The 23060-nt window shown below is 34.0% G+C and overlaps 1 protein-coding gene across 1 annotated transcript in view; it reads left to right on the plus strand.

The window, feature by feature from the left end:
* The window catches only part of SOX5 (SRY-box 5), a 1269090-nt gene that overhangs the window by 345977 nt on the left and 900053 nt on the right, over nucleotides 1–23060 (plus strand). The window contains exon 3 of the mRNA XM_027838648.1: nucleotides 1130–1214. The gene's annotated coding sequence lies outside the window, so the exon portion shown is untranslated. The remainder of the gene's footprint in view (nucleotides 1–1129; nucleotides 1215–23060) is intronic.

A 23060-nucleotide genomic window follows, 5' to 3' on the forward strand; every position in this document is an offset into this window, starting at 1 on the left:
GGGCAAGTCATTTAACTTGTCTGCCTTAGTTCATAGCAGCTACCTCTTTCCATAATATTTACAAAAATCATGTCAGTTCATTTGCACAACAACACAGATAAAATGATATATTTGTAAAGCCCTTTGTAAACCTTAAATTGTTTTATAAGTGCTGCTATTTTTTCAAACATTCCAATAGGATGAGGCAGAACTTAAACAATACTTTAGCCTCCAAGATTCACTAACGTCGTTTTTGAACTTATCTCATCTTCTGAATTGATTATTTCTTAACTTTACCCATCTCTCTTCAGACTATCAAACTCACCACAACTTCTCTGAGGAAAGGAATGAGTTCTTTCAGGCTGAAAAATCTTTTAAAGCAGAAGTTGGGTGGCCAGTTGTCAAAGATGTTGTAGAGAATAGGGTTCCTATTTAAGAAAGGATTGGAAGGATATGACCTTGGAGTTGCTTTTCCAACTTTAATATGTGATGCTAGGGTTCTCTGAAGATGACTTCACCTTGTATTTTTGGGGAAGGTTTGGGCTATTACATAATCAAGAACCTCGACTTCCTGACACACACATACACATACACACACACATTTCTATATCTATATCTTTGGTCATTCTTTATGCCTTCTCTTTTTCAGTGGCAGAAATGCCTTTTTTCCTGCCAGGTCTATTACTTTTACTTGTGCCTAAGGTCCCATTCCTCTTTCTTTTTCATTTTTGCTTATTTGTGCTCTTACGTATTGAATTTCTCTCTCCTTGTTGTATCCTGTATGTGAATAAACATGCTCGGGGTAAGATATCTTAAAAAGAAAAAAAAAGGACAGAATACGGTTTAGGATTGAATCTATGATTTTATTGATATAGGGAACTCCCAAGTAAGGAATTTTATTTTTCTACAGATGCAACCAAAACCTTCTCTGAAACTACAGGTTGACATCTCTATAGCTGCCATATTGGGTCAAATGATATATTTTCTGAGAAATTAGCTTTTTAAGTGAATTCTGATGCCATTTAATAATACAACTTTTGCAAAGAATGCCATTATTATTTTTTAAAGCCTCAGTAGTTCTCTCACTCAAAGTGACATCCTAAATATTCTCAAAAGAAAAAATAATTCAGCTTTAATTTTATTTTTCTAGCATACTCTTGCTGATGACCCAACTCCTGTTTGATCCTGTTGACAAGAGTTCAGAAGCTGTAAAGGAAACTTATTCTCAACGCTGGGTAAGAAAACATTATAGCAGAAAACAAAAAGGTTTTATTATTCTTGTTTTGATGTAACTTAGAAGAACAGAAATCAAACTGTATGCTATCTATTAGTTTGAACTCATATTTACCTAAATTCAAAATACAATACTATAATGCTGTGTGAATTGCTATCTCCTTACCAGAACATCTACAGTAACAAGATAAAGTGCTTGCCTCACATAACTTTTTTTTTTACCTTGGTCTAATAAGTGCTATATTTATTGGAGCTATAAATGTTTATTTCATTGGTAACAGTTTCTAAAATGCTTATTTCCATTTTTCCCCTTTTTAAGACTTGGAGATAGTTGGGAAGTTCAAATGTTTCCAAAAAAGTTTTCCCTGAGATATTTAGTACAATCAGGTGCACTTTTGTAAACACATTTTAAAAAACCATAGTAGAGACAAGAAAATATTTTCCCCAAAGGTTTTGCTATTCTTATACATGTTTTTTCCCCCTTTTTCCTGATTTCAACATTTCTGTAATGTTTACTTGTTCTACCAACAAAATTCAAATGTGAAGACTTGACCTGGAAACTTGGTTTCAATATTTCCATGAATCAACAACCATTTTTAGGTATCAGATAAGCAAATACATTATTCTGAAGGAGCTATCACCATCAGTCATGAAAGACTTTACCCCCCCCCCCACATACTTTATTCATTTACTACCAACCACAAAAATGACAGTCAAGATCAGCACAGAGTAGGTGTTCCCATTCAGTGAATGTCTTACTAATCCATTCTTGCAGGGACTGGCCTTTGAATCTCGAGATAACTATGCTTGGGGAAGGATTTAGATTTGAGGAATATTATAATATTCATTGTAACATATGTAATGATACATAATGTGTCACTAAATTGTTAAAGTACTAGATACCATTTTTCTTATAACTGTTTGGGAACAAAGTTCAAAATGTTTATGGAATGACATAATATTCTAAAAAGTACCCCCACACACATTGTGGGGGGCAGGTTTGGACTTGTTAATTTACTGGTTTATAGGAAACCCTCAGTGAGGAATTTCCCTCATGTACGTAAATCCCCCTCCCCCCTTCAAAATACACTTTGTGTGTTGAGAGGCTTGGCATACGTCCTTTTATGTGCAAGTAGAGATATGAACTTCCAGGCTAACCTCTTCCTACTAGTTTCTCCTCCAGCCAAAACTATACCTAGCTTAAAATAGACTTTTACTCTCAGTGAGTCCATTTAGCAGCATAGATTATGCTATAGTATTTTTGCTTTTTCAAGAAATTCATTAAAAGTAGGTTTGCCAGCACAGTGGTTCTAGTATCTGGACTTTTTTTTTTGTGGGGGGAGATTTAGGTTTGCTTTGGAAGTTTTAAGAAGTGAGTAGTGAAACTGATCATTTCAAAGAAACTCAGTTAGCAAAATAATCTCTGAGAAATTTTTTTTGGATACAGCAGAGCAACTGTTGAGGACAGAACTATATCTGTTCAGAATTTAGTCAGCAATGAGGTTTGGGGGTAATCAGAAGCAAATCACAAAGGATTAAATCAGTAATTTCCAAGGTTATGCTAGTTGTTATAGTTTGAGGAAATACATGTGTATTAAATGAATTAATTTTGCTCAAGTACTATTCAACTATACTTGATATGTAAATAAATTTAGAATAAAATAATCAGGGATGATAACTAATAAATCCTCTCAGTGGATATTCAGCATCCTGTGACACCAATACGGATCACAATTATAGTTATTGTTTGATTTTATGTTTAAAAAAAAGATCTGTCAGGTAATGTGCTATTGAGGTTTTTAGAAACTAGGAATAAATCTGTAGGTATTGATTTCTATTTGGCAATTGCTTTCCCATGATAAAGATGTCTGTATAGATCAAATAGGCCCACCCAAAAAGGAGAAGTTGAATGGTAGTTTCTATGTTGCTGCTTTAAACAAACTAATTGTGCAAAGCAGCCGAAGGCTATTGATGAACCCAGATTTTGAGAGGGGAACATACTATCAGCAGCCATTTATTTTTCTGATATTGGTAACATAGTTCTTTGTGTTTTGCATTCCTTTAAAATGGTACTACATTTATTATTATTTGGTTTGCACATTTCTCCAAGTAATAATTCATTAATTCCCCCCCATAATAGCCTTTTGATCAGCTTTTGTTTTTTCTTGTGCTTATTTATGTAGTGACCTCTCTCAATTTTACCAGAGAAAAAAGTGTTGATGCAGTCCCACACACTTTTCATACAACAATCCATACAAATAATTTTCTTGCCTCATATTTTATTCAAACAAATTAAGACTTTATTATAGTTTTAAACAATCTACAAATATTAAACATATAATAAAAAGATGATGATAGCTAACATTAATATAGCACTTGCTATGTGCCAGGCACTGTGCCAAGCACTTTACAATTGTTGTCTCATTTGATTCTCACAACAATTCTGGGAGATAGGTGCTACTATTATCTCCATTTTACAGATGAGGAAACTGAGGCAGATAGAGGTTAAGTGATTGTCTGGGGTCATGCAGCTAGTAAATGTCTATGGTCGGATTTGAATTCGGGTCTTCCTGACTCCAGGTTTAGTACTATCCATTGTGCCACCTAGCTGCCATAATGTTCATATGCTACAAGTGCATGATGACAACTCACCTGTGACATGACCCTACGCTGACTGATAGTGACCATAGTAGATCAGGTCTGCCTAGATCCAACAGTTTCTGATACAAATTTGAACTCATCTGCATATCACCATATTAATCATTGTACTACATTCACTGTCATTTGAAGCAAATTCATTGTCATAATCATGCTTCTGTTAAGTTTGATTTGAACTTTGTTTTCAATGAAAAAAGTGAATATAGTTACATGGAATTGTACAAGGAAATAACAAAACAAATAGTTTTGTTCATAACACTTACCTACCTCAACCTCACGCCCACATCCTTATACCCCCCCAGTAGAGCTTGAGCCACAATTTGGAACTCTGAATTGAGCAATAATGAATTACTTAATAACTCTCCACTGACTGTATTTATCAAATACAATGATGATAATGTCACTCTTTTATCTGAAGAGAACTCTGTATTCTGAGATAAGGAAAATAATCCCAGTAGATAGTAAATTTTCAAGGGAAATCTCTATAATGTAAGATGATCCTATATTACATTATTTTTGAGAATGAGTTACTCTGTTGACAAACTATTATATAATTTTTGCATTGTTGATAAGTACACTAACTAAAAACTAATAGGTAGAGAATCAAATTGAAGTTGATTCACCTGTAGTTAAAATACCTCTGTCATCTCTAGTTAAAACTTTGAATTATTGTGAATCTATAGTATTTGACAGGATAAAGGATCATGATATGATTTATTGTCCCCCAGAAACACAAATACTGGCTATAATAAATAAGGAGGGCACTGATTTTATCATTTAGGTGAATATAAGATTCTTGAATATACTTAGCTATGCATATAACTATACGCACTCTGTACTTTTGACTACATTTCTATAGTAACATGCCAAAAGTGTGATTCCCTAAGTCAAAATCTTTGGAGTCTAGCTAATATTTTCTTAATTAATTGTCAACTAAGATAATATAGTTTCCAAAACTGCACACAATTTTAAATTCCTAATATCTTTCAGAGCTCTCTTTTAAATTAATTTATTTTTTAATGTTAGACATTCACTTCCACAAGATTTTGAGTTCCAAATTTTCTCCCTGTCTCTCCTCTCCCCCACCACAAGACAGCCTGCATTCTGATTACCCTTCCCCCAATCTGCCTTCTCTTCTATCACCCCACACATCTCTTATCCCCTTTCCCTGGAGGATAAGATAGATTTCTATATTCTGTTGCCTGTGTATCTTATTTCCCAGTTACATGTAAAAACAATTTTTAACATTCATTTTTAAAACTTTGAGTTCCAAATTCTCTCCGTTCTTCCCTCCCCACCTTCCCTCATTGAGAAGGCAAGCACTTTAATATAAGTTATACATGTGTAGTCATGCAAAACACTTCCATAATAGTCATGTTGTGAAAGACTAACTATATTTCCCTCCATCCTATCCTGCCCCTCATTTATTCTGTTCTCTCCTTTGACCCTGTCCCTCCTCAAAAGTGTTTGCTTCTGATTACCCTCTCCCCGAATCTACCCTCCCTTTTACCACTTTCCCTTATCCCCTTCCCCCTTACTTGGACAACCGTGGCAAAATCATAGTAGGACATGTACAACAGACACACAAGATGGATAGGTATGAATGCTCTACTTCTGTCTATCCTCTCCCCTAACAAAATCATTTCACTGTAACAAAGAAAAACAATTAAAATCCATTAATACCATGTCTGATAGCATATACAACTTTCCACAACCTCATATCTCTATCAAAGGAACAAAGAAAATGCCTATAATGTGTCATGCACTGGCCTAAGTACTTTACAAATATTAAACCATTTGATCCCCTATCATGAAGAGAAAATTGTGCTCTACAAGCCCAGGACTGATTGTTTCATTTAATTTGCATTCAGTTTCCTTTTGGAATTGTTTTTCTTTGCATTTTTAAGTTATTACTGGAGTTATTTTCTTCATTCTTCTTTCCTTACTCTATATCATTTCATTTAACTTTTAGCATCTCTCTGAAATTCTCATAGCTACTATTTCTTATTAGTAATATTTCATTATGTCAATATAGTACAGTTTCTTCAACCATTCACTAATCAATGGTTAGTCACTTTTTTTATTCAGGTATTTGCTATGATAAAGAGTACTGCTATGGATATTTTGGTATACATGATACTTTTCTTCTTGTCTTTGATTTCAGTGGAGTATCTCTCAGGAGTGAGTAAAGGGATCTGAACAGTTTGGTGATTTTTTAAATATAATTCCAAATTATTTCCCAGAAATTTTCTGTGAATTTAACATTCCACTGACAGTAAATTAGTGCAATCTTCATTGGTTGAGAGACAATCCACAGGAATACAATAATAGATCCTTGAAACCTTAAAACATTGAAATTAATAGGCAACTTGTCTACATCTATTATTCTAGGTGGCACGACAATAATTGAAAATATTTGCAATAGTTGGTGGATTTCAGAAGTATCTGAATTTAGGTGAAAAACAACTTCTCATGGGATCATAGAATTTATTCTGTAGCTGATATAACCAGAACTAGTACCTACCTAGAAAGCCAAACCTTAAAAGATAGAATGAAATATAAAAGGAAAATAAATATCAGAAAAACTAACCATATTATCAAAGTCTGACATTATATGTAATGTTCCAGACCTACAATCCTCAATATCTGCAAATGAATGAGCAGGGAGAATTCTCATCATAGAACTTAATAAACACTTTTGATTGTTTAGTATTTTGATCCCAAGTATCAGAACTCAGAGCAAGGAATAGAAATTTTAAAGAGGTAAAATTAAGCTAACACATAGAGAGATCCATAAAGTAGAATAGGTTTCCTTGGGATTTTGCTAGAGGGATCTTTCTACCTTATGTGTTGAAGGTTTTTGCCACTTTCTCCTGACATCACAAGGGTTACCACTAAAACTCTAACCGCTCAACCAGCCAATCTTCTCTTCCTAGTATATATTTTCTTGTTGACATCTCTTATTCTTGTTCTTCTTTGAAGTTCTTCATTGGTTATGTGTTACAAACTGCTCATACCTACAACATGTTTCTCCATTGCCCTCTGTCTAATATTCATTTTTGACTCTTCAGAGACTCTTGTATTCCATATTTTCTTTCCAGCATTACTCAGATAATAATATTAATAAGATAGGCACATGTTATGAAGTAGAAAATAATGGATTACATGTATTTTTAAACATTTTCAGTAGGAACGAAGAAAAGTGAGAAAAAAATCATTCTTAAAATTAGTGGCATCTTGGTGGAACCTTGGTGCGCTCTTAATTTGGGGCAGCTAGGTGGCACAGTGGATAGAGCACCAGCCCTGAAGTCAGGAGGACCCGGGTTCAAATCCAGCCTCAGACCAAACACTTGACACTTACTAGCTGTTTGACCCTGGGCAAGTCACTTAACCCCAATTGCCTTAAAAAAATTAGTGGCTACATTTTGACTGACCTTTTTAAATCAAACTACTAAGCATCAGATAGTTTTTAAAGCCTGAAGTTATGCACATATATATGTATATATCTGTATGCTTATACACTACTGCATGAACTTTTGACAAAGACTTTAGGAAAAGGATTGCAAGCAAGGGCTATGGAATTATTTACAGCATTACTTAGAAAAGCAAATGAGAAAAGGAGAAGCTCTTTTAATCATAGGATTCTATCCAAAATATATCCCTAAAACTTTGTAAGCAAGTAAGTAAATTATCAATCTCAGTGGATGAAGTTTTGCCTGGGGTCAATTTATCCTAATAATAATCCACTGAAAAGTAGAATGAGTTAAACTGCTGAGATTTTTTATTATATGGCAATAAATAATCTCAGAATCTGTAAGCCAAAAAAAATTTTATTCTTGTTTTGAGTTATTTTTCCCATAGAGTTGCACAAATGTAATGTTTAGTTATCAATGGTATTATTTCATATCTTTACTGCAGAAATGGGTTGTCATGGAAGTATTCAAATACTCAGTGGGATCTTTGATTTCATTATTGTGAATGTTCCTTCCTTCAGTGCAGATTACCACCCATATATGCTTGCACATATTGAATGACTCCTGTATATTTCTGCTCACAAATTCACTCAGTATGGATGAAGTACCCCTTCCATTCTCTTAACATCTGTAAGGACACCAGTGGCACATATGGGGCATCCATCAATTATTCCTCATTCTCAAAAAAAACACAAACCAAAAACCCAAAAATAAAAAACCAAGATAAAACTTTTTTTTATTGTGAACTTTATCAGCATCAACAACCATTTCGGTATACAAAGGACGAGAAAGAGGATTGTATAAGACATTTTTGTCATGGGGGAAAGGGAACAAGTACTTACTAGGCATCTGCTTTATGCCAAACAGTTAACAACTTCTTTACAAACATGATCTCATTTGAGCCTTGCAAAATCTTATGATCTAGGTGCTATTATTATCCTCATTTCATAGTTAAGGAAACTGTGGCAGACAGAGGTTATGTGTTTTGCCGAGGGTCACATATCTAGTAAGTCTATACGGACAATTTAAACTCGTTTTCCTGACTCTATGCCTAGTACCATGAAGTCATTTAGTTGGATAATCATCATCTATTGACTTCACCAAATTTCATCTCACTAGATTTGATCTAGTGCTCTAAACTGTCACAATTTATCTGGATCTTGACTTTATTATTCAAATTGTTAGCTAATTTCTCCTTTTAGTCATCTAGAGTTTTAAGATACCATATGTTTACTTTATCTTAGTCTATGGGAGAAATGTTAGATGTGATAGAAATGTTTGATAGAAACTATACGGTGCTGAGCACAAATCTGAACACATCCCATTGGAGTTTTTTAAGTTGGCATTAGACCATTAATTCCAAACTTTCAATATAGTCATTCAAGCGATTTTGAATTCTTTTCACTGAACTATCATTTAGCCTTCATCTTTCTTCTTTTCTAAAATAATAATGACAAAAACAACAATATATTTAGTATTTTATATAGCACTTTTAGAGTTTAGAAAGTGCCCTACATATGTATTTCAGTTTTCTCATTACATCTTATGATGTAGGTGCTATCATTATCCTTACTTTAAAGATAAAGAAACTGAAGCTGACAAAAGTTAAGTGATTTGCCTAAGGTCACACAGCTAGAAAGTGTCTCTAGTAAGATTTGAATTTTGTCTTTTTGATTCCAATTCTACTGCTCTATCTATTATACTATCTAGAGAGATTTAGTCAAATTCTTTTTGTAAATCTAAATAAATCATATCTATATTTAGTAAATATATTCTATGTATCTCTACTAGGAAATAGTATTGTATAGAAGAGATATATAATAATATAGATAAAAATATAGGGTTACATTGGATGCTATTGAAGCCTCTCTCCAGCTCTAAACATACAATTCTATATATAGTCAGGGCTGAATAGCAGCCTCCTTCCCAGTGCCATGCCTTAAATATCTCAGAAGAAAGGCCAGCATCATTATGAACTCTCTATGTTAAACTGATCTCAGAATGGTTAGAGTGATAAAGGAATCACTCTCTTCCTTCCACCTGTTAATCTGTCAAACTTTTCCTGTCAAACCTGATGCAATCTAACATTTATTATATGCTTACAGTACAAAGAAGACTGTGAGGGGGATGGGGTAGGAAGATAACAAAGTTTAGCTAAAAGGCTGGTCATAAACTTACTAATCTCACGGTCATCATTCATGACCTCCCATAGGCACTTAATCATTTTTCATTTCTGTTGTCATATATACAAGTCTCATCACCCCCTACAAGATTGTTAGCTTTGTAAAGATAGGGATAAAATAACTTTTTATATTCTAAATTTAGCACCTAGCACAGTGGATCATATGTTTTAAATGCTTTATAAATTATTTGTTCAGTTGAGTTAGTTGAATCAAAATAAAGGACAATACTTATTATTGATGCTTGCACTTTAATGACTATTATCTTAATTCCATCTACTCTTCTCATTTCATTTTCACTATTCCACATATGTGTGTATAGACACACATACACATACATGTTTGCAGAAGAAAGATATATTAAAAAGGCCATATATACTCCAAGCAGGTTAAAAGAAGAAAAAAAAATCAGTGCACTATCAATTCAGGAATCACCAAACACAACAAACACTGAGATATAATGGTTACTATTGAACCATAAGAAATGATAACATCTTTTAGAAGCAAGGAAAAACTTATATGAACAACACAAAGTGAAATAGAATCATGATAATAATATACATAATAAATACAACATTGTAAATGAAAGAGTAAAAAAAAAAGGAAAGAAAAAACTGAATGAATGATTAAGCTTGTCCCTGAAGAAAAGAAAAAAAGTATATCTGCCTCCATTCTTTGCAGAGGTGTGGTTATGGAACATTTTGGATGCTATTAGACTCACTTGTTATGTTGTTGATTAGTTTTACTGAACTGTTTTTTTAACTCCTCTTTTATTCTTTTTTTTTGTTATTGATATAATAGTTGGCTCAATGGATGGGGGATAGAGGAAGGACATATTTTAAATGAAAGTTAACTTGAAAATGTATCAATATTTTTTTAAAAAGTAAATAAAATGAAGCCTATTTATATTCTAGTTCCACGTGTAAATGAATTCCTATGGCAGATGGGGATGGGCGACATGTCTGATAATGTTATAATAATGACCTAGACTCAGTAAATCTGAGTTCAGATCCTCAGACTCTTAATAGATCTGTGACAGTGACCAAGTCACTTAGCCTCATTCTGACATAGTTTTCTCATTGGTAAAATGTGAACAAAAATATAAACTACCTTGCACACTTGTGAGGATAAAATGAGAAAGCAGTTATAAAGCACTTGGCAAACCTTAAAGCACCACATACATACAAGCTTTTGTTATTACATGTACATATGTGTATACATATAGACATGTATTTCATTTCTCCTATCTTCATAAAGTACACCTAATTAAACAAGACTATTTGGCATATTGAGAAACAAAGTAAAACAAGTTGTTTAAATAAAGTGAAATGAACTCTGTAAATGAAATCCTCAAAGTAAATTTGAGCAATTCTGGTTACTCCAAAGATCCAATTTTTCTAAGTAGCATTCCCTTTTTTGTCCATTTCTGAGTGTGTCTCTGATAACTCTCAAATATTTTGTTTTGGGCCATCATTTGTTCTTTTAAAAAAACCTGATATTTTAATTACTTGAAATTATCTTAGAAACATAGCAAAGAATATTATTGTTAAATATATTCATGTTTAATTTCAAGAATATTACTTTAAATGTAATATGCTTCCTAAAATAATTTTTAAAATTAAAAATTCTAACAATTTAGGAAGAATAATACTCTTAAAGAAATGATAAATTTTGCATTGGGTATGGTATTTGCTGGGGGAGGAAGAAAGCAGAAACTTAGATATTGAGGTACTTTATAAATATTCAATAATAGTCTGAGTGAAAAAAGGTAAAATAAAGGTCAAAAATAATATTAAAAACATTAAGCTACTCACTATAATTAATACTGCTGTTTACCTCATTTCTATTCTACATGCTTTTTTTTTGGTTACTCCATATTAAAACAAGAGATACTATCTAGTAACAATAGAAATTTTAGGGAAAACAGACATCAGACATGAAGACTACTTGTGAGGCAGAAATAATCTGACCATTATTTCTGGTGTAAAAGGCTTTTGAATAGCATCATTTGCCTAGAAGCTGTTTTCCAACCTAATAACTCCTAAAATAAAGGTCTAAAACAGTTTCCAGAAGGATTAAGGCCATATAACGATTGGTAACTACAAGTTTTCAAGAATTTAATTTCTGATTGGCCCAAAGGTGAAATCTGATTTTAAATTTCTTTAAGGAAGTTATATTTTAAAACAATTATTCTGAGAAAATAAAAATGTCAAGTATTACAGTAATCCTCTAGAGAAGGCTTGTCTGGGTCAAATGCATACAAAGTTATTACCATAATAACTTCCAAGATGGTCATTTCACTGAGTTTTTAATCCATTTGGGAAGAGATTCCTTTTTTTTAAATCTTATGCTTTAATTTGCCTCAAGCAAAATCTATACTCAGAACAGTAACACAGCTCTGCACTTGGCTTATTATTTCATCATCTTTCTTAGTAAATTTAATTGTTAAAATTTGTGTAAAATATACGGAAATGTGAATTACATGGACTATTAATAGTGATGACAATTTACCTATGCCTAACTTCTATTTAGTCCTAGTTTGTTTACTAACCTGTAAGTGGCATCCCATTTAGGATAGGAAAGAAGAAAAGAAATTAAAGTTCAGAAGAATATTTCTTTGGCAAAGTTCAGGTATTCATGCATGGCAGAGTGATGCCATTTATGTGCCAAAATGAAAAGAGACTCACAGCTAAAGCCTGTCAGTAAAGCTTTGTTTTTCAAATTAATATTAAAAGTGGAGAAAAGATGCTAAAATAGTTCCAAATGAACATCTAGATGAATTACATCACTAAACAGTAAGTGGGATTATGCTATTCATTATTTTAAAAATAATTTATGAAAGACCTCCTATGTAACAAGCATTCATAGTTTCTGGGGATAAAAAGCAAAATCATGAATCTGTCTTTACCATCAAGGAGCTTACTTCCTAGAGAAAACAATATAAATAGAAATAATAAAGTACAAAATATGCAAAACAAAAAACAGAGAGTAATTGGAGAGAAAGGACATTGCCCCCTGAGTCATTTATCTCTCCATCAAAAGATGGGTAGTGTTTCACCCCGGATCCTCTGGAGTTTTTTTAAGCTGTTTGAATATATAGCTACTTTAAACATTTTACTTTTTTAGTTTACATTTTCCTGATTTCTCCCAGTTACCTTCAGACTAAGCTTCATGTAGGCAAGGAAGTAAGACTTGAAGGGAGCTAAGGATTCTATGATGCTAAAGGCGTCATATGGGTCAAAGACCTATGGTGCATCTCAACTACTCAGCATTGATGGGGTCACATTGATTAGTGATAAGGACATGATCTTGGAGAGATGGGCTGAACACTTCCATAGCGTTCTCAACAGATCATCATCAATCAATGCTGAAGCCAATGACCTTTTATCTCAAGTTGAAGCCAATTCCTCCCTAGCTGAAGTTCCAACTGAAGAAGAGATTTTGAAGGCCATTCAGCTCATTTTGTGTGGCAAAGCACCTGGTGCTGATTCTATTCCAGCTGAGACTTACAAGGCAGGAGGATCTACTGATCATACAAAGGCTGACTGAATTCTTCTGGGTTAAATGGCAAGAGGACATTATCCCCTAGAATTACAAGAATGCCTCCATTGTCCATTTCTATAAAGGAAAATGAAATAGATTGTCTTGTGAAAATCACGAGTGGGTCTCTCTCTTAGTCACTCGTGGCAAGATTCTTGCCAGAGTCCTTCTTAATAGGTTGGTCCTTTACCTGGAAGATGGTCATCTACCCAAGAGCCAGTGTGGCTTCAGAAAAGGGTGAGGAATGATTGATATGATGTTTGCTGCCCAACCGAGAGTAATGCCAGGAGCAGAACAGAAGTCTGCACATGACATTCATTAATCTGACCAAGGGCTTTGATACTGCCAGTCATAAGGGATTGTGAAAGATCATGGCAAAATTTTGTTGCCCAAGGAAGTTCCTCAGTATTGTAAGCCAGTTTCACAATGGCATGCTTGTGTGGGTTTGGATAGTGGACAATGCTCTCACACTTTACCAGTCACCAATGCAGTGAAGCAGGGCTGTGTACCTGCTCCCACACTTTTTAGCATGAAGTTTTCAGCAATGTTATTAGACACCTTCAATGAGGACAAAAATGGCATCAAGATCAGCTACCAAAGTGGTGGTAAATTATTTAACTTGAAAAGACTATACGCTAAAACAAAAGTGGAGAGAAAGTTGTGAGACTTTTTGTTCATAGATGACTGTGTGGTCAATGCAGCCTCTGAGGCTGAGATGCAACAGAGTATGTATCAACTCTCTGCTGCTTGTGCTAATTTTCACCTGACTATTAACAATAAGAAAACAGAGGTTTTCTACCACCCAGCACTGTATCATTCACACGTGGAACCATTGGTTACAGAAAATGGAGAAATTTTGAATGTTCTGGATAAGTTTACTTGCCTTGGCACTATACTTTCCAGGGATGCAAACATAGATAATAAGGTTGACACACACATTGCCAGAGCTAACTCTGTGTTTGGGAGGCTCTGAAGGAAAGTGTGGGAGAGAAGATGTATTAGCTGCCTACCAAACCGAAGATCTGCAGAACCATTATGCTAACCTCATTGTTGTATGCCTGTGAAACCTGGATTGTATATCAAAACATGCCAGGAAACTGAATCATTTCCATTTGAATTGTCCTAGAAAGATTCTGAAGATCATCTGGCAAGATAAGGTACTGGACACAGAGGTCATTTCTCAGGATAAACTGCCAAGCATTCAAAGTCTACTACAGAGAGTGTAACTCTGATGGGCTGACCACATTGTTTGAATGCCAACCATACATCTGCTTAAAAGACTATTTTATGGAGAACTCATCCAAGGCAAGTCCTCACACAGACATCAAAAGAAGTGATACAAGGATGCTCTCAAGGTCTCTCTGAAGAACTTTGGAATTGATGGTAAGACATGGGAAACACTGGCACAGGACCACCCATCATGTCATGCCCACATCAAAGCAGGCACTGTGCTCTATGAGCAAAACAGAATTGTAGTTACTCAAAAAAAATGATATGTGCAAATTTAGAGACATCTACACTCTAAATGCTCATATGAACTGTTTGTCCCCTAATGTGGTAGAGCCTTCCAAGCTCATATTGGTCTGATCAGCCACATTCAGACATGCTGTTCCTTGAACCCGACATAGTGATGTCATTTTGGTCTCTTTCAAGCATGAAGGACAACAACCAAATTATACCTGTTATTCCAGAAACCATCTAACATTGAGTATTCTCATCTCTTGTGTCTTTGCCAATTTGATGGGTTTGAGGTGAAATGTCAGGGTTGTTTTTATTCACATTTCTATTAATCATTGGGGAGAATCTTTCATATGACTATTTATACTTCACAGATTTTGTTTGGGGAACTCTTTGTTCATATTCTTTGACCATCTATCCATGATGGGATTAACTATGTTAATTATTTCATGATATTGGACTTTTAGACAACTAGAAACTGTGAATTACTCCTTTGCCAATATGCCCTCTAAGTGTGAACTCATTTTCCCTTGGACTTTTAATGTACTTATGTGATAGTGTGTCTCAGCCATTTTTTGGTGCAGAGATGTTTGTACTTTGGTCTTTGTTATATCTTCTCAATGGAGTTACCTTTTTTTAATAGCTTATTGATATTGAATAAATTACTCTTTCAGAGATTTCGAGTCATTAAATGATATTGCGGAACACAGTGGTTTGGGTCTTATGAGCAAAAATACTACAAACCTCCCAATTCCTAAGGATTATCTCTAGACCTCTGGGGCAAGACATAGTTGGCCAATCTCTGGGGACCTAACCTGCCAGTACAAGTGAAAGTTAAGAAGAAAGGCCAAAGGGCATACCACGATAGTGCATATTTGCCAAAAATAGATTGCTGTGACCTTTTACCAGGATTTTATTGACATGATTTAGATTGTTAGTCATTAAAAGTCTTGGTGTGTAATTCTTTTGCTTTACTTTTTCCTTTCCTGGTTTATGTATTAGAGATGTATTTGTCTCACAAAAGGCATTTAGTGGAGTACTTTCTATGTTTTGTTATTTCCCGATTCATGATTTAGTATGTGATTTTTAATACTCCATTTATTTCATTAGGTTATGCTTGTATTCCCCGTTTACTGTTTTTATTTCAGGATGATCTCTAAAGAATGTGTTTATATTTACTGCCTTTTTTACATTCATTTGTAATTTCTCAATGACCTAGTGCATGGTTTAATTTTTAAGGTACCATAAAAGACTGAGGTATATATATTCTTTGACGTTCCTATTCAGAAGTTGTCATTAGTCTTTCAGTTTTAAATTCTCTGAAAGTTGATTCAGTTCCCTATTTCCATTTTACTTATGTTTCTGTTAAATTTGACCCTCTCTGAGAGAAGATTTAAGTATACTACCAACATTGTGTCACTTGATACATATTTCTGCAATTTGGTTAACTTTTATGTATTTAGATGCTATTCCATGTGCTGCATACGTTTTAGATGGATATTGATTCATTTTATATATAAGTATCCTTTGTGCATAATGCAATTTCTCTATTATCAGATAAAATGGTTGCAACTCTTGACTTTTTTGATTAACCTGGTGCATAATAAATTTTATTTCTGACTTGTATTTATTCCATATATTCTTTTTCTTTTAGAAGTAGTCCTGCATGGTAGAAATGATGTATGCCCCACATTGTGTTGCCCATAATCAGTCTCCTGCCCAAAGGCCATACAATCTTATCTACAATTCTATGTCCCTTACCCCCACTTGGCCATTCTGGGTTCCAGATGCCGCCTAGAACAAAATGCCTGGGACAAAATACCATCTATGAAGGTAGAACATACTCTCAGAGAGAAGTTGGCCTTTCAAAGTACAAAGTCACCCCAGATTATACCCATTATGAGGTTCCTACTTCCCATGACAGGCATACTCCTCTTCCCACTCCTCTTCCCATTTCTTTTTCACTAGTCTCAGTTCTTTTCTTCAGCTTACTTTCCCATTCTCCTGCTGTTCCTTCCAAAAGGCAAAGAAAGAAAAAAGAGTGAGAGAAACATTTAAATATGAGGAACCAGCATGTGTATAGGCCTTAATTGAAAAAGCAGCACTCAAGAAAAAAAAAGCAACACTCTTTCAGCCTGCCCAATTCTTTATCTGCTGCTCTCTCTTCCTTGACATGATTGAGTAAGGTTAGTATCTGCTGCTTCTTGAGGAATGGAGTTAGCAAGGTGTGGCACTCTCCAAAAGAACTACAGCAGTAGATGGTTCCTATACTATGGCTTGACCCAAACATAAGTAGCTCAAAGAGTTAGTCTGTGTTCCTATGATAAGCATGAAATTTCAGTCTTCTTTTTTCAGATTTAGATGTTGCACTCAAAATTGTGGGGAAATCATTTTTTGGCTGGGTTGGAAGTTTAAAGAGATTTGGAGAAAAGGACTAATTAGCTCTTGCTGGTCATGTGATTGTCCATTAATATTGATGTCCATGATATACCCTAAACTATGAGGCAAAATGAATATTTACTATCATAATGTGATTTACATCAGATAATACCTCTGTTCACAAATATAATAACTCCCTATTACCTGTTGAATCAATGTATGTAACAGAGTGCTAAGTACATATTAGGCGTTCCACAAATAATAAAACAAAACCAATTAGTGACTTCAATTGAACTACATAGACTCATTGTATGTTATAACATCAGAAAGGTGACCCTGGGTTTTCAAAAGCTGTGTTGGAGGACTACAGCTGGAAAGGCCTGGAAATTCAGTTCCAGAAGTATATTGTAAGTCTGTAGGCTAAAACCTGCCCTTAAAGTTTGGAAAGACTCATTCTCAGTTTGGCCAAGGAATAAAAAAAGTTTGTTGAACACTAATTGAGGTAGTTTCCAAAAGGATGAAATCATGAATCTTTCAAGAATATTAACTCATAGTATCAATTTATTGCCCAGATTAATTTTATATTATCAAAAATAATGTATAAATTATTGTACATTATAAAAATATAGTCAGCATAAAAATTTTAAAGACCAAATCTCCAAGGAACTGTTTCTTACTGTAAATTTTTATTACAAAATGAATAGGTCTCCAACAGAAGGGTGACTATTTCCTTTCCTGGATAATCCTGAAAAGCAAGGGTGATTGGCCCAAATGAGTCGCTTATATTCAATCATTTTTAGATGTTTAGGAATATTTTTTTTACTACTTATTTTTTCTAACTCAGATAAATCTATCTTAAGAGCAAAATGGGTCTTTTTGGCCAGATACTTTTACTTAAATTATTGTAGTGTTGTTGATACAGGGTCAGATATTCTAGAAATTTACTGAACATAAAATATGAGAGTTCCCTAGAACACATGAGATATTGAAACCATCTTTGTTACCATGTTAATATAAAACATAATTTTAACATTCAATTTTTTCCCAAATATAGTCTAATTCCTTTGTCAGAGACACATGATTTTTATTGGATTTTAAATGTTTTAGGCTATTTCTACTCTATTTTGTTGTATTATTCTTATATAATTATGTATTTATATCATATAATTATACATTATATATGTCATATTATCTATAGATATTTTAGTAAGTACAATTACAAAGAGTTCTATAAACTTGAAATACTAATTGGTTTGTTAATAATACTATATTAGTATTGGTGTTATAATATAAAATGAGAAAATCAAATTAACAAAAGCACTTTCATAGTTGCTTCTTGCTCAAAATCTACAATTCTATTATATGACCAAAAAGTGACCAGTTCTCTTCTCACCTTCTGACCTCTAACTTTTGAGAAATAGCTGAAGATGATGAAATAAGAAAATAAGTGATAGCGGTAAATCTTTTGACAAATTCATATAATTGAGAATTACTATTTGATAATTTTTCATCACTATTGGCAAAACAGCTGCTTTGACAGGCATTTTAAACTTGAACCAAGTTTAAGCAATTTTAAACCAACAAAGTAGCTAAGTTGTACCAGCAATGATAAAGTATTATCAAAGAGTGATTCTCAGTTATTTGAACTCCTCAAAGATATCTCTATCACTTGTTTTCTTATTTCAATTGGGATTTTCTAAGCTCAGAAAAGTGATAAGGGCCATAGGTTAAAAGCTATGGACAGGTTTTGGGTCTAGGTTGTTTAAAAATTAATTAAGAGGTTTATTCTGAGGCAAGGATTTACTCTAATCCAGCAATTGCCTAACTAAAAACATTGTAAAATGCCCCTTTATGTGATAGGCTAAGTAACAGGTATGGAAGACTGGATACCAAGTGAGGCTAGGAAAGACCTGAGGTGATTTCTACCACATAAATGCAGTATCCTCTTAAGTACTGTTTTAAGGGCTCAAAAAACACTTGAAAAAAGTTTGTAGAAAAGAATAACTATATTTGCTACTTGAGAATATAGATACATTTCTTTTGCTCTTCTTTCATATTTTTCTCTCCAAATAAAATAGAAAATTATTTTTAAAATGAATGTATTTTATTTAAAAAAGAACAAAATGAAATTAATTTTAATTTTGTTTTCCCTCTTTGTATTTTTTGGGTGGTGCCTAAGATAATACCTCTGATTTATTTTACCTATCTCCTTTGTATTTATTACCTCTTTCTTTCCTGGAAATATTTAAGGAACAATTCCACTTATGGAAATGCATGGTTAGGTAAGAATTACTTGCAGATTAGTCATTTGGCCACCTATATCCTTAAAATATTTTTCTCCTATTTAAACTTCCAAAAGGTTAGCCAAGATGTGATCTATTCGTTGTATTTCTGATGACTGTCTCTTCAGAAAGCCCAGTGGGTTCTTGCTAGAGACTCATCAGACAATGAGTGCAGTGAGGCTATTCTCTCTAATTATTCAAAGACAGCAATGCTGAAGAGGAATTAATGACAGCTGACAAATGCAATTAATAAGTATAGCAAAGCCATGAGTTATGCAGGAGGCAAATGACAATAACAGGGTAACTGTACATGACAGCTTCCATCCATCAGTGGTGATGGTGTGTGTGTGTGTGTGCGTGTGTGTGTAAAAGGAGCGAGTGTTCAAATAAAGAATGGGTCACACTTAATCCTGGCTGGAAACAAACAAATTCAAGAACCCTATGTGATTCCGGGAGTCATTCTTACATTTCCTTCTTTTCAGTCCTTCCACTCTCTTTCTTACTCATTCCGCTTCTCTCCTCATTTTATTTTTTATAGTGTTTTCAGATTTTCCAACTTGTTGAAAGAAAACAAATGTAACAAACAGCAAAACTTAACTTGAACAAGCTGCAGTTAGTTTTCACTGCCAGGTGTCGACAAAGCTACTTAAAATTCATGTTGTGAGATTGGAAGGAGAAGGGGACAGGAAAAGGCAGTAGCTGAAGTGGGATTTCCATATCAAAGGCCAAGCCTTTGGCTCTGAATGGTAATTAAAGTACCCAGATTTCATCTCCTTGGTCAGCTCATGAAAAGGGAAAAAAATTAGAGAGGATTTTTTCACTCCCTTCAGACTATAGAATGGAAAGCAGTAAATTAAATGAAGTTGAGCTAAAAGGTGCCTAACACTTCAATCTTTGCATCTAATAGGATGTATGATGTTTTTAAAGCATTTATTCACTTCACATCTTTATCTTGTTCTGATTAGAAAAGATATAATGTCTGCTTACATTTATTGGGCATACATCTCAGGCTTCCTGAGGTTATAAAGATATCAGTTTTCATTTGTTTCTGTTGTGTTATTGCCTTTTGGGAAGCAATGATGTATTTCTGAGTAAAATTGAATCTTTTAAGAATTATTTCCACAGGTAGCTATGTAGGCAAAAGTGAACTTTTCATTTTTAAGATATTTTAGTCGTATTTTGGTAGGATTTACTAAAATTTCCTGACTTTTGAATATACTAGGCCCAAGTCTTCTTTTTTAATTAAATATGGATTGTTCTTTCTCCCTTAATTGCTAGGTGTAACTTACCATCTCTTCCCCTAATACACCAATATTTAAAGTCAAAACTTCAGGAAAGAATTATCTTTATTCTGTCTATGATACTTATGGGTAAAAAAGTTTTAAGTCCTTATGGAATACTATCACTTATGTACAGGATTAAGGAAACTTTAAAAGCTTGCAATCTTAATGGTAAGAGGTTAAATAGAGGACCTGCTTCTCCTCTGTTCATTAAAGATCACACAACACTTTTCAGAAAAGTACAGGAATCTGTCCAACATCCTGGCCAAACTCCAATTACAGATAATTACATTCTGCCTACCTAATTCCCCTGTTACTGTAATTGGAAATAGTTTTTTTTTACTGTGTCTCTTATCTTTAAATTGTTTTGTAGGATCCGTTGCACTTTTTAAAAACTGCTATAATCCTTTCACCTGAAAAGTGTCTATATGTAGGTAGTGGTTGTAATATCTTTCTGCATACATTAGTGTTTATTTATTTAATCATAATTTAACAAACTGTTAGCTTAAATAAAAAGGTGAATGCACAGAAATGATATTGAATAGTCATTAAACTGAATATCCATTTAATTTAAATCTGCATTTATTCTTAGCAACAGAATGCTAAATTGAAGACTACAGTATTTTCCAAACTGACAGACAGAAGTCAATCTTTTAACACCTTCTCCTCTTCCTTAATAGCATAATAGAGGAATGGAAGTAGTGAGAGAGATTTAAGTTCTTTCTCTTTGTTCAGTAGATATTCTAATAGAATTTGATGTCTCCCTTTCCTGTTCTCTCCTAACCCCATCATAAGCGAAATTTATAAGGCATCCAGAGAAACTTGCATACCTTATGTCTTTAAAGGGTATCTGAGAAGATAGTAGAGAATTGACAGAACAAAAGGAGAAATCAAGGGGGTGGGGGAGAGAGAGAGAAAACAGAATTAAAGATAAGAGGGACAAGACAAATTAACAGTTTTTAAATATCTACTATTTGTAAAGCACTATTTTAGGCACTCTAGATTGAAGTCAGATTGATTATATGCTTTGAAGACAAAGGTGGAGAAATGCCATACAGTCAGTTGGAGTTGACTGTGGATCAGATCATGAGCTTCTTAATGCAAAACTCAGAAGGAAAAACAAGGGACAGCTAGGTGGTGCAGTGGATAGAGCTCTGGCTTTGGAGTCAGGAGGACCTGAGTTCAAATATGACCTCAGACACTTGACACTTACTAGCTATGTACACCTGGGCAAGTCACTTAATCCCAATTGCCTCACCAAAAAGAAAAAAAAGTAGGAAATACAATCAGATCATATAGGTATGACCTAAGTAACATCCCTTATGAATATAAAGTGGAGGTGGTGAATATATTTATGGTATTAGATCTGATAGATAAAGTACCTGAAAAACTACAGATTGAGATTTGCAATATAGTACAGGAGGCTGGAAGCAGCAAGGACAAAAATTTCCAAGAAAAAGAAGAGCAAGAAAGAAATGACTGTCTGATGAGACTTTACAAATAGCTGAGGAAAGAAGGAAAATGAAAGGGAAAGATACACCCAAATGAATGCAGAATTACAGAATGGAAAGGAGAGATAAGAAGGTTTCCTTAAATGAACAATGCAAAGAAATAGAAGAGTACAATAAAATGGGAAAGATAAGAGATCTCTTCAAGAAAATGGGTGTGATAAAAGACAAAAGTGGTAGGGAGTTAGCAGAAGAGATTAAGTGGCAAAAGTATGGAAAAGATCTATACAAGAAAGATCTTAACATCACTGATAACCACAATTGTGTGGTTACTTACCTAGAGCCAGAAGTCCTGGAGAATGAAACCAAGTGGACTTTAGGAAGCATTGCTAACAATAAGGCTAGTTGAGGTGATGGAATTCCATCTGAGCTATTTAAAACCCTAAAAGATGACGCTATTAAAGTGTTGCACTCAATATGCTAGCAAATTTGGAAAATACAGCAGTGGCCACTGGATTTCAAAAAATCAACTTATCTCCCAATCCTAAAGAAGCACAACGCCAAGGAATGTTGAAGTTACTGAACAATTGCACTTATTTCACACACCAGTAAGGCTATGCTTAAGAATCTGTGAGCTAGGCTTCATCAATATGTGAACTGAAAATTATCAGAAGAGCAGTCAAAGAGGCAGAGGAACTAGAGACCAAATTGCCAACATTCACTGGATTATAGAGAAACCAAGAGAGTTCCAGAAAAAACATCTACTTCTGCTTCATTGACTACATTAACCATGTAGATCATGTGGATCACAACAATACATGGCAAGTCCTCAAAGAGATGGGAGTACCAGATCATCTTATTTGTCTCCTAAGGAGACAAAGTGGGCCAAAAAAACATATGGATTGGAAATTGAGTACAACAAGGCTATATATTACCACCTTATTTGTTTAACTTGTATGGAGATTATATTAAACAAAATGCTAGGCTTGATGAATCAAAAACTGAAATTAAGTTTTCCGGGAAGAATATCAGCAACCTCAGATATGCAGATGATACTACTGTAATTGCAGAAAGTGAAGAGGAGTTAAGAAGCTTCTTGAAGAGAGTAAAAGAAGAGACTATAAAAGCCGGCTTGGAGCTTAGCATTAAA

Source organism: Vombatus ursinus, unplaced genomic scaffold, assembly GCF_900497805.2.
Source record: "Vombatus ursinus unplaced genomic scaffold, bare-nosed wombat genome assembly UNPS02014830.1, whole genome shotgun sequence".
Classification (NCBI taxonomy): domain Eukaryota; kingdom Metazoa; phylum Chordata; class Mammalia; order Diprotodontia; family Vombatidae; genus Vombatus; species Vombatus ursinus.